The sequence below is a fragment of the Arachis ipaensis genome, chromosome B1, assembly GCF_059453495.1.
Source record: "Arachis ipaensis isolate K30076 ecotype BB chromosome B1, ASM5945349v1, whole genome shotgun sequence".
Lineage (NCBI taxonomy): Eukaryota > Viridiplantae > Streptophyta > Magnoliopsida > Fabales > Fabaceae > Arachis > Arachis ipaensis.
The window spans coordinates 39,962,663-39,975,812 of record NC_142436.1 but is presented as its reverse complement, the minus strand read 5'-3'; the positions used below and the strand labels follow the sequence as shown (position 1 = coordinate 39,975,812).

Here is a 13,150-nt window from a genome sequence, read left to right as displayed (position 1 = left end):
CCCACCAAGTGTTTGACAAAATGCTTGGTTGGATTTTTGCTTAGTTTTTCACACTCTTGGTAGGAAATTTGGGTGTTTGGGTGAACTTGAGTGGTGGATGTCCATTCCACATTGTGTGAGGTTGTTAATTAATTTAGTTTCCCTTGACTCTATGTGACCCCTTTAGTGTTGACTTAGGACTTAAGGATTGAGGTTAATTATGCCTAATTGACGTATCCTCGATGTAGGGTTGACTAATTGGGATTAATTCACACACAATTACCGTGTTTGTGGTCCACAACTAGGATAAGAATCCTGAATTACCCACTTCTTGCCAAGAGTTCTTTTTAGCATTTAATTTCCATTTCTTGCTTTAATTGCTTTGACTTTCAATTTCTTGCATGCTAAGTTACCTTCTTGCACTCTAATTTCTTGCCATTTTAATTCCTTGCTCTCTCTTGCATTCACAACCCCCATGCTCTCCTCTCATAGCCATTTTAATTCCACTCTTATTCCATTTGATGCCATGACATGTTTGTTGAGTGATTTCAGGTCAATTAGGCAATAATGGATAGGCAAATGTGGAAGAAGGCATGTACAAGGGAGAAAACATGAAGAAAACAAGGAAAAGCACACTCAGCAAAGTGTGCGTGCACACAAACGAGAATTTCCATGTGTGCGTACGCACATACCTCTGCGTATGCACAGGTCAATTTTCAGCCGAGTGTGCGGACACACACATCTGTGCGTCTGCACAGGTCCCTGCACGTGATTTCATTAATGAGACATGTGCTACACGAATTTTGGGGGCTTTTAGCCCATTTTGGAAGGCTGAATTGCTGAATTAAAGTGCTATATAAGGGGAGAATCAACACATATGAAAAGACAAGCTTTCATTAGGGTAGATTAAGTAGAAAATGCATTTGGAGTAGGAGTAGGAGTAGAGTAGAAAATGCTCTCTTAGTGTTTAATTTCGATCTTCATGTAGCATTTTATAGCAAGCTTAATTTTGGATTTTGATAATCTTTAATTGTAAGTACTCTTTAACTCCTCTTTAATTACATTGTCTTTATTTTCATTTCCTTTGGTTCAATCACTTTGTTTATAATTGCAATTTTGAGTTCTTGAAGTTTTGATTGATGAATTTTATGTTTCATGCTTTCTTTATGTTTGATTGCTTGTTTATGTTTGGTTTTATTGATAGTTGGTTATAGTTTGTTATTTTTTCTTGCAATTTTTCATGTTTTACTTTTATGCACACAAGGTGTTTGTGAAAATGCCAACTTTAGAATTTGAGTAGATTTTCCCACCTTGGCTCGTGGTTTGAGTTTCTAGGATACTAGAGTCATAATGTCCGATATTTAGTGGTAATTCTTGGGTAGTTAGTTGACTCTTGTTTCCATTAATGCTAGCTTTTTATCAACTAGTTTGGTAAGTTAGCTAGGACTTATGGATTAATGTCAATTATGCTTGCTTGACTTACTCCTCGATGGTTGGGGTTGCCTAGGCGAGATTGACTCATCATAATTACCATAGTTGTGGTTATGGCGATGATAGGATTCCTTGGATACTCATTCCCAAGTCAAGGCCCTTTTATTGCATTTATAGCATTTTCACTAGTTTTGATCTCATTGCCTCTTTACTCGCATTAATTCATAATTTTGCTCATTTCTTAGTTCTTTTATTGCTTAGTTCTTTTAATCTTTCATTTCTTGTTTGAACCCCCCTTTTACCTCACAACCAAAGGAGAAACACTTCTAATTGCATCCTAGAGAGAACGACCCGAGGTTGAAGTACTCTTGATCTCGGTTATTATAATTTGAATTTAAAACATTTGATTGAGAGGATTCGTTGTTGGTTTGGACTATGCTACCAACAACTTGGTTCTTGTTTTGATTGATTCCGAATCGTACAATAAATCGTTGCTGGGGATGCAATTAAGTGCTATCTTTAGGTTGTTGTGAATATGTCCATAGTGTAAATATCTTACTTTTTGGTTATTTGGTTGTTTTTGTTAATATTTAGGTGTTTGTTTTTCTTGTTTACCTATGTCTTTTGTTTTTATTTTCTGTTTTCTTTATGAGATATCACCCTTGTTGCTTGGAGCTTGGTTGTGAATATTTTGTAGGTGGTGCACGAAATTGTGATCATCAACAATGGTGCCAAAGAATTGGAGCTCTCAAACATGAATCACACTTTGTCATAATTCTGCACAACTAACCAGCAAGTGCACTTGGTCGTCCAAGTAATACCTTACGTGAGTAAGGGTCGATCCCACGGAGACTGTCGGCTTGAAGCAAGCTATGGTCATCTTGTAAATCTCAGTCATGCAGATTCAAATGGTTATGGAGGATTGATAATTAAAGATAAATAAAATATAAAATAAAGATAGAGATAGAGATACTTATGTAATTCATTGGTAGGAATTTCAGATAAGCGTATGAAGATGCTTTGTTCCTCCTGAACCTCTGCTTTCCTATTGCCTTCTTCCAATAATTCATACTCCTTTCCATGGCAAGCTTTATGTTGGGCATCACCGTTGTCAATGGCTACTTCCCGTCCTCTCAGTGAAAATGTTCTACGTACGCTGTCACCGCACGGCTAATCATCTGTCAGTTCTCGATCATGTTGGAATAGGATCCATTGATCCTTTTGCGTCTGTCACACGCCCAACACTCGCGAGTTTGAAGCTCGTCACAGTCATCCCTTCCCAGATCCTACTCAGAATACCACAGACAAGGTTTAGACGTTCCAGATCTCAGGAATGGCCGCCAATAATTCTAACCTATACCACGAAGGTTCTAATCTTAGATTAGAAACCCAAGAGATACACATTCAAGCTTGTTTGCATGTAGAACGGAAGTGGTTGTCAGGCACGCGTTCATAGGTGAGAATGGTGATGAGTGTCACATAATCATCACATTCATCATGTTCTTGGGTGTGAATGAATATCTTGGAGAAGAAATAGACTTGAGTTGAATAGAAAAACAATAGTACTTTGCATTAATTCATGAAGAACAGCAGAGCTCCACTCCTTAATCTATGGTGTGTAGAAACTCCACCGTTGAAAATACATAAGAACAAAAGGTCCAGGCATGGCTGAATAGCCAGCCCCCATAAAGGTCTAAGATAGCATAAGACTAATCAAAGATGGATTCAAATACAATAGCAAAAGGTCCTATTTATAGAGAACTGGTAGCCTAGGGTTACAGAAATAAGTAATTAATGCAGAAATCTTCTTCCGGCCCCACTTGGTGTGTTCTTGGGCTGAGCATTGAAGCTTTCATGTGTAGAGACTTTTCTTGGAGTTAAACGCCAGCTTTCATGCCAGTTTGGGCGTTTAACTCCAGCTTTTATGCCAGTTTTGGCGTTTTGACGCCAGAATTTCTATGCTGACTTGGAACGCCAGTTTAGGCCATAAAATCTTGGGCAAAGTATGGACTATTATATATTGCTGGAAAGCCCAGGATGTCTACTTTTTAACGCAATTAAAAGCGCGCCAATTGGGCTTCTGTAGCTCCAAAAAATCCACTTCGAGTGTAGGGAGGTCAGAATCCAACAGCATCTGCAGTCCTTTTTCAGCTTCTGAATCAGATTTTTGCTCAGGTCCCTCAATTTCAGCCAGAAAATACTTGAAATCACAGAAAAACACACAAACTCATAGTAAAGTCAGAAATATGATTTTTATTTAAAAACTAATAAAAATATAATAAAAACTAATTAAAATATACTAAAAAGATACTAAAAATAATGCCAAAAAGCATATAAATTATCCGCTCATCACAACACCAAACTTAAATTGTTGCTTGTCCCCAAGCAACTGAAAATCAAATAGGGTAAAAAGAGTAGAATATACAATGAATTCCAAAAACATCTATGAAGATCAGTCTTAATTAGACGAGCGGGGCTTTTAGCTTTTTGCTTCTGAACAGTTTTGGCATCTCACTTTATCCTTTTAAAGTTCAGAATGATTGGCATCTATAGGAACTCAGAATTCAGATAGTGTTATTGATTCTCCTAGTTAAGTATGTTGATTCTTGAACACAGCTACTTTATGAGTCTTGGCCGTGACCCTAAACATTTTGTTTTCCAGTATTACCACCGGATACATAAATGCCATAGACACATAACTCGGTGAACCTTTTCAGATTGTGACTCAGCTTTGCTAGAGTCCCCAATTAGAGGTGTCCAGAGATCTTAAGCATACTCTTTTTGCTTTGGACCACGACTTTAACCACTCAGTCTCAAGTTTTTACTTGACACCTTCACACCACAAGCACATGGTTAGGGACAGCTTGGTTTAGCCGCTTAGGCCAGGATTTTATTCCTGTGGGCCCTCCTATCCACTGATGCTCAAAGCCTTGGATCCCTTTTTTATTTTACCCTTGCCTTTTGGTTTAAAGGGCTATTGGCTTTTTCTGCTTGCTTTTTCTTTTTCTTTTATCTCTTTTTTTTCGCATATATATTTTTTCTGCAAGCTTTTCACTGCTTTTTCTTGCTTCAAGAATCAATTTTATGATTTTTCAAATCATCAAATAACATTTTTCCTTTTTCTATCATTCTTTCAAGAGCCAACAATTTTAACATTCATAAACAATAATTTCAAAAATATGCACTGTTCAAGCATTCATTCAGAAGACAAGAATTATTGCCACCACATCAAAATAATTAAACTGTTTTAAAATCCAAAATTCATGTACTTCTTTTTCTTTTTCAATTAAGATCATTTTTAATTTAAGAAAGGTGATGAATTCATAGGACATTCATAACTTTAAGGCATAGACACTAAGACACTAATGATCATGTAATAAAGACATAAACATAAATAAACATAAAGCATAAAAAATTTGAAAAACAGAAAATAAAGAACAAGGAAATTAAAGAACGGGTCCACCTTAGTGATGGCAGCTTGTTCTTCCTCTTGAAGATGTTATGGAGTGCTTGAGCTCCTCAATGTCTCTTCCTTGCCTTTGTTGCTCCTCTCTCATAGTTCTTTGGTCTTCTCTAATTTTATGGAGGAGGATAGAATGCTCTTGGTGCTCCATCCTTAGTTGTCCCATATTGAAACTTAATTCTCCTAGGGAGGTGTTAATTTGCTCCCAATAATTTTGTGGAGGAAAATGCATCCCTTGAGGTATCTCAGGAATTTTATGATGAGGAATTTCCTCATGCTCTTGTCCATGAGTGGGATCTCTTGTTTGCTCCATCCTTTTCTTAGTGATGGGCTTGTCCTCATCAATGAGGATGTCTTCTTCTATGTCAATTCCAGCTGAATTGTAAAGGTGACAAATAAGATGAGGGAATGCTAACCTTGCCAAAGTAGAGGACTTGTCCGCCACCTTGTAGAGTTCTTAGGATATAACCTCATGAACTTCTACTTCCTCTCTAATCATGATGCTATGAATCATGATAGCTCGGTCTATAGTAACTTCAGACCGGTTGCTAGTGGGAATGATTGAACGTTGGATGAACTCCAACCATCCCCTAGCCACGGGCTTGAGGTCATGCCTTCTTAGTTGAACCGGCTTCCCTTTTGAATCTCTCTTCCATTGAGCGCCCTCTTCACAAATGTCTATGAGGACTTGGTCCAACCTTTGATCAAAGTTGACCCTTCTAGTGTAGGGGTGTGCATCTCCTTACATCATGGGCAAGTTGAATGCCAACCTTACATTTTCCGGACTGAAATCTAAGTATTTCCCTCGGACCATTGTAAGCCAATTCTTAGGGTCCGGGTTCACACTTTGATCATGGTTCTTGGTGATCCATGCATTGGCATAGAACTCTTGAACCATTAAGATTTCGACTTGTTGAATGGGGTTGGTGAGAACTTCCCAACCTCTTCTTTGAATCTCATGTCGGATCTCCGGATATTCACCCTTTTTGAGTTTGAAAGGGACCTCGGGGATCACCTTCTTCTTGGCCACAACTTCATAGAAGTGGTCTTGATGCACCTTTGAGATGAATCTCTCCATCTCCCATGACTCGGAGGTGGAAGCTTTTGCCTTCCTTTTCCTCTTTCTAGAGGTTTCTCTGGCCTTTGGTGCCATAAATGGTTATGGAAAAATAAAAAACAATGCTTTTACCACACCAAAATTAGAAGATTTGCTCGTCCTCGAGCAAAAGAAGAAAGAAGAGAGTAGAAGAAGAAGAATTTGAGGAAATGGAGGTGGGTTGGTGTTTCGGCCAAGGGGGAGAAGTAGTGTTTATGTTGTGTGAAAATGAAGAAGTGAAGATGGGTTTATATAAGGGTGGAGAGAGGGTTAGGGTTCGGCCATATAGGGTGGGTTTGGGAGGAAAAGTGGTTTGAATTTGAAAGGTGAGGTAGGTAGGGTTTTATGATAGATGGATGTGGATTGGTGAAAGGTTTATGGAGAAGAGGGTAGGATTTGATAGGTGGGGGGTTTTTGGGGAAGAGGTATTGAGTTGATTGGTGAAGGGTATTTGGGGAAGAGTATTATGAAAAGGTGTGAAGAAGAGAGAGAGTGAGTTGAGGTTGGTGGGGATCCTGGGGGGTCCACAGATCCTGAGGTGTCAAGGATTTTTCATCCCTGCACCAAGTAGCGTACAAAACGCCCTTCTCTGCCAATCCTGGCGTTAAACGCCAGGTTGCTGCCCATTTCTGGCGTTTAACGCCAGCTTCTTGCCCTTTTCTGGCGTTAAACGCCAGTCTGGTGCCCATTTCTGGCGTTAAACGCCCAGAATGGTGCCAGACTGGGCGTTTAACGCCCGTTTTGCCGCCCTTACTGGCGTTTAAACGCCAGTAGCCTTCTCCTCTAGTGTGTTCTATTTTTAATACTATTTTTCATTCTGTTTGTGCTTTTTCAGTTGTTTTTGTGACTTCACATGATCATCAACCTACAGAAAATATAAAATAACAATAGAAAATAGAAATTTAACATAGATAAGTAAAAATTGGGTTGCCTCCCAACAAGCGCTTGTTTAATGTCAATAGCTTGACAGTGGGATCTTATGGAGCCTCACAGATACTCAGAGCATGGCCTCCCAACACCAAACTTAGAGTTTGAATGTGGGGGTTCTGTTTGACTCTGCATTGAGAGAAGCTTTTCATGCTTCTTCTCCATGATTACAGAGGGAGATCCTTGAGCTTTAAACACAAGGGAGTCCTTATTCACTTGAAGGACCAATTCTCCTCTGTCAACATCAATCACAGCTTTTGCTGTGGCTAGGAAGGTTCTGCCTAGGATGATGGATTCATCCATACACTTTCTAGTCTCTAGGATTATGAAATCAGCAGGGATGTAGTGACCTTCAACCTTACCAAGACATCCTCTACAAGTCCATAAGCCTATTTTCTTGAATTGTCTGCCATCTTGGTGCACGAATTGTAAATCACACTTTTTACAACTCGTACCACTAACCAGTAAGTGCACTGGGTCGTCCAAGTAATACCTTACGTGAGTAAGGGTCGATCCCACGGGGATTGTTGGCTTGAAGCAATATATGGTTATCTTGTAACTCTTAGTCAGGAAAACAATAAAATAATTCACTTATCAAATTTGATTGCAGGGAATAAAAGGGCAGAACACAAATTATACTTGTATGCAATGATGGAGAATATGTTGGAGTTTTGGAGATGCTTTGTCTTCTGAAATTCTACTTTCCTCTGTTTTCTGATTCACGCATGCACGTCCTCCTATGGCAAGCTGTGTGTTGGTGGATCACCGTTGTCAATGGCTACCATCCATCCTTCCAGTGAAAAGGGTCCAGATGCGCTGTCACCGCACGGCTAATCATCTGCAGGTTCTCAATCATACCGGAATAGGATTTACTCTATCCTTTTGCGTCTGTCACTACGCCCAGCACTCGCGAGTTTGAAGCTCATCACAGTCATTCAATCCCTGAATCCTACTCGGAATACCACAGACAAGGTTTAGACTTTCCGGATTCTCTTGAATGCTGCCATCAATCTAGCTTATACCACGAAGATTCTGATTAAGAGATCTAAGAGATATTCATTCATTCTACGGTGGAACGTAAGTGGTTGTCAGGCACGTGTTCGTGGAGGAATGATGATGATTGTCACGTTCATCACATTCATATTGAAGTGCGAATGGATATCTTAGATAGGAACACGCATGTTTGAATGGAAAACAAAAATACTTGCATTAATTCATCGAGACACAGCAGAGCTCCTCACCCCCAACAATGGAGTTTAGAGACTCATTCCGTCAAAAGGTACAAAGTTCAGATCTAAAAATGTCATCAGATACAAGACAAGTCTCTAAAAGTTGTTTAAATACTAGACTAGTAAACTAGGTTTACAGAAAATGGGTAAACTAAGATGGATAGTGCAGAAATCCACTTTTGGGGCCCACTTGGTGTGTGATGGGGCTGAGACTTAAGCTAATCACGTGCATAGGGCTGTTTTGGGCGTTCAACGCCAGCTTTGGATCCTTTTCTGGCGTTGAACTCCAACTTATAACTTGTTTCTGGCGCTGGACGCCAGACTGCAACATGGAACTGGCGTTGAACGCCAGTTTACGTCGTCTATCCTTGAGCAAAGTATGAACTATTATATATTGCTGGAAAGCCCTGGATGTCTACTTTCCAACGCAATTGGAAGAGCGCCATTTGGAGTCCTTTAGCTCCAGAAAATTCATTCCGAGTGCAGGGAGGTCAGAATCCAACAACATCAGCAGTCCTTTTTCAGCCTAAATCAGATTTCTGCTCAGCTCCCTCAATTTCAGCCAGAAAATACCTGAAATTACAGAAAAACACCCAAACTCATAGTAAAGTCCAGAAATATGAATTTTGCCTAGAAACTACTAAAAATAAACTAAAAACTAACTAAAACACACTAAAAACTATATGAAATTAACCCCAAAAAGCGTATAAAATATCTGCTCATCACATCTCTAGTAAGATTCTTGCAGCTTGAACCTCAAAAATTCCTAGTTTCTCCATTACAGAGAGAGGCATGAGATTTATGCTTGACCCTAGGTCACACAGAGCCTTTTTAAAGGTCATGGTGCCTATGGTACAAGGTATTGAGAACTTTCCAGGATCTTGTCTCTTCAGAGGTAATCTTTGCCTAGTCAAGTCATCCAGTTCTTTGATGAGCAATGGGAGTTCATCCTCCCAAGTCTCATTACCAAATAGCTTGGCATTTAGCTTCATGATTGCTCCAAGGTACTTAGCAACTTGTTCTTCAGTAACATCTTCATCCTCTTCAGAGGAAGAATACTCATCAGAGCTCATGAATGGTAGAAGTAGATTCAATGGAATCTCTTTGGTCTCAATGTGAGCCTCAGATTCCTATGGTTTCTCATTAGGGAACTCTATGGAGGCCAGTGGACGTCCATTGAGGTCTTCCTCAATGGAGATCACTGCCTCTTCCTCCTCTCCAGGTTCGGCCGTGTGGGTTATGGTGATGGCCTTGCACTCTCCTTTTGAATTCTCTTCTGTATTGCTTGGGAGAATACTAGGAGGGAGTTCAGTAACTTTCTTACTCAGCTGACCCACTTGTGCCTCCAAATTTCTAATGGAGGACCTTGTTTCAGTCATGAAACTTTGAGTGGTTTTAATTAGATCAGAGACTATAGTTGCTAAGTCAAAGTGGCTCTGCTTAGAATTATCTGTCTGTTACTAAGAAGATGATGGAAAGGGCTTGCTATTGCTAAACCTATTTCTTCCACCATTATTGTTGTTGAAGCCTTGTTGAGGCCTCTATTGATCCTTCCATGAGAGGTTTGGATGATTTCTCCATGAAAGATTATAGGTGTTTCCATAGGGTTCTCCCATGTAATTCACCTCTTCCATTACTGGGTTCTCAGGATCATAAGCTTCTTCTTCATATGAAGCTTCTTTGGTACTGTCTGTTGCTGCTTGCATTCCAGACAGACTTTGAGAAATCATATTTACTTGTTGATTCAATATTTTGTTCTGAGCCAATATGTCATTCAGAGTATCAATCTCAAGAACTCATTTCTTCTGATTTGTCCCATTATTCACCGGATTCCTTTCAGAAGTGTACATGAATTGGTTATTTGCAACCATTTCAATGAGTTCCTGAGCTTTTGCAGGCGTCTTCTTCAGATGAAGAGATCCTCCAGCAGAGCTGTCCAATGACATCTTGGACAGTTCAGATAGACCATCATAGAAAATACCTATGATGCTCCATTCTGAAAGCATGTCAGAAGGACACCTTCTGATCAATTGCTTGTATCTTTCCCAAGCTTCATAGAGGGATTCACCTTCCTTCTGTCTGAAAGTTTGGACTTCCACTCTAAGCTTGCTCAATTTTTGAGGTGGAAAGAACTTTGCCAAGAAGGCATTGACTAGCTTTTCCCAAGAGTTCAGGCTTTCTTTAGGTTGTGAATCTAACCATGTTCTAGCTCTGTCTCTTACAGCAAAGGGAAAAAGCATAAGCTTGTAGACCTCGGGATCAACCCCATTGGTCTTGACAGTGTCACAGATTTGCAAGAATTCAGCTAAGAACTGATGAGGATCTTCCAATGGAAGTCCATGAAACTTGCAATTCTGTTGCATCAGAGAAACTAATTGAGGCTTAAGCTCAAAGTTGTTTGCTCCAATGGCAGGGATTGAGATTCTCCTCCCATAGAAGTCGGGAGTAGGTGTAGTAAAGTCACCAAGCACCTTCCTTACATTGTTGGTATTGTTGTTGTTTTCGGCTGCCATGGCTTCTTCTTGTTTGAAAAGTTCTGTTAGGTCCTCTATAGAGAGTTGTACTTTAGCTTCTCTTAGCTTTCTCTTCAAGGTCCTTTCAGGTTCAGGATCAGCTTCAACAAGAATGCCTTTGTCCTTGCTCCTGCTCATATGAAAAGAGAGGAGAAAAAAATATGGAATCCTCTATGTCTCAGTATAGAGATTCCTTGAGGTGTCAGAGAAAAAGAAGAATAGAAGGAGGAGGTAGAGAAGAGAGAATTCAAACTTATCAAGGGAGATAGAGTTTGAATTGCATATTGAGGAGGAGTGTTAGTCCTTAAATAGAAGGGTGTGAGAAGAGGGGAAGAATTTTTGAAATTAAAGTAAAAGATTTTGAAATAATTAAAAGAAATTTTGAAAATTTGGTAATTGATTTTCGAAAACTAAGATTGGGAAAGAAATCAATTGATTTTTGAAAAAAATTTTGAAATTAGAAATCAAAAAGATATGATTGAAACTTAATTTAAAAAAAAAAGATGTGATTGAAAAGATATGATTGAGAAGATATGATTGAGAATCAAATTTAAAAGAAGAAAGTTTTAAAATTAAAGTTGATTACTTGACTAACAAGAAATTTAAAAGATATGATTCTAGAATTTAAAATTTGATCATTTCTTAATAGGCAAGTAACAACTTGAAAATTTTGAATTAAATCACTAATTGTAACAAGAATTTTCGAAAATAATAATAATTAAAAAAAATGGAAAGAAATTGATTTTGAAAAGATATGATTGAAAAGATATGATTTTGAAAAATTATGAATATTTGAAAAAGATTTGAATTAAAAACGAAATCTTCCCTCTAGTGTCCTTCTGGCGTTAAACGCCCCAGAATAGCATCCATTCTGGCGTTTAACGCCCAAAATGCTACCTTTTTGGGCGTTACCTGGCTGGCGTTTAAACGCCAGTTTTCCTTCTTCACTGGGCTTTTTGAACGCCCAGCTTTTTCTGTGTAATTCCTTTGTTGAATGCTCTGAATCTTCAATTCTCTGTGTTATTGACTTGAAAAGATACAATTAAAAATATTTTTTTTGAATTTTTAGTGATGAGAAACAATCAAAATGCAATTATTCATGGAAAACTAAGATTAAACAACCAATGCATGCAAGACACCAAACTTAGAAGTTTGTATACTAAGGACTATAACGATTTAAAAATGCATGTAAGAAACAACAAAAGACACAAAATAAGAGAAATTAAAGATCAGAGCTACGAAATCATCAAGAACAACTTGAAGATCAATGAAGAACATATTGCATATTTTCAAAAAATGCAAGAAGAATGCAATTGACACCAAACTTAAAAATTGACACTAGACTCAAATAAGAAACATAAAATATTTTTCGAAAATTGAGTGGAGAAGAAAATAAAGGGGTTCAAAATTTTTAATAAGAATTCCAGGAATCATTGCAATGTTAGTCTAAGACTCCGGTCTAGGAATTAGACATGGCATACTAGCCAGCCAAGCTTTCAGTGGAAGCTCCGGTCCAAAATACTAGACATGGCCAATGGCCAGCCAAGCTTTAGCAGATCATTACTTTTAACAGCAAGATTGATAGAAATCATCAAGCCCTTGTGATGATAAGTTGAAACCTCAGTCCAAAAGATTAGACATGGCTTCATAGCCAGCCAGACTTCAACAAATCATCATGAAACTCTAGAATTCATTCTTAAAAACTCTGAAGAACAGAATATAATTTTTTTTTATTTTGAAATTCTTTTTCGAAAATAAGAAGTAAAAAGCTTAAACATAAAATAAAATTACCTAATCTAAGCAACAAGATGAACCATCAGTTGTCCAAACTCGAACAATCCCCGGCAACGGCACCAAAAATTTGGTGCACAAAATTGGGATCATCAACAATGGCGCCAAAGACTTGGAGCTCTCAAACGTGAATCACACTTTGTCATAATTCCGCACAACTAACCAGCAAGTGCACTGGGTCGTCCAAGTAATACCTTACGTGAGTAAGGGTCGATTCCACGGAGACTGTCGGCTTGAAGTAAGCTATGGTCATCTTGTAAATCTCAGTCAGGCAGATTCAAATGGTTATGGAGGATTGATAATTAAAGATAAATAAAACATAAAATAAAGATAGAGATAGAGATACTTATGTAATTCATTGGTAGGAATTTCAGATAAGCGTATGAAGATGCTTTGTTCCTCTTGAACCTCTGCTTTCCTATTGCCTTCTTCCAATCATTCATACTCCTTTCCATGGCAAGCTTTATGTTGGGCATCACCATTGTCAATGGCTACTTCCCGTCCTCTCAGTGAAAATGTTCTACGCACGCTGTCACCGCACGGCTAATCATCTGTCGGTTCTCGATCATGTTGGAATAGGATCCATTGATCCTTTTGCATCTGTCACACGCCCAACACTCGCGAGTTTGAAGCTCGTCACAGTAATCCCTTCCCAGATCCTACTCAGAATACCACAGACAAGGTTTAGACATTCCGGATCTCAGGAATGGCCGCCAATAAT

The 13,150-nt window shown here is 38.7% G+C and overlaps 1 non-coding gene across 1 annotated transcript; it reads left to right on the top strand.

Moving 5' to 3' along the window:
• The first annotated feature begins 10,125 nt into the window (after positions 1 to 10,125).
• LOC148576294 (small nucleolar RNA R71) lies at positions 10,126 to 10,233 on the top strand. The gene has a single exon (XR_015903179.1). It is a non-coding gene; the product is annotated as a small nucleolar RNA R71 (small nucleolar RNA).
• Positions 10,234 to 13,150: the final 2,917 nt, after the last annotated feature.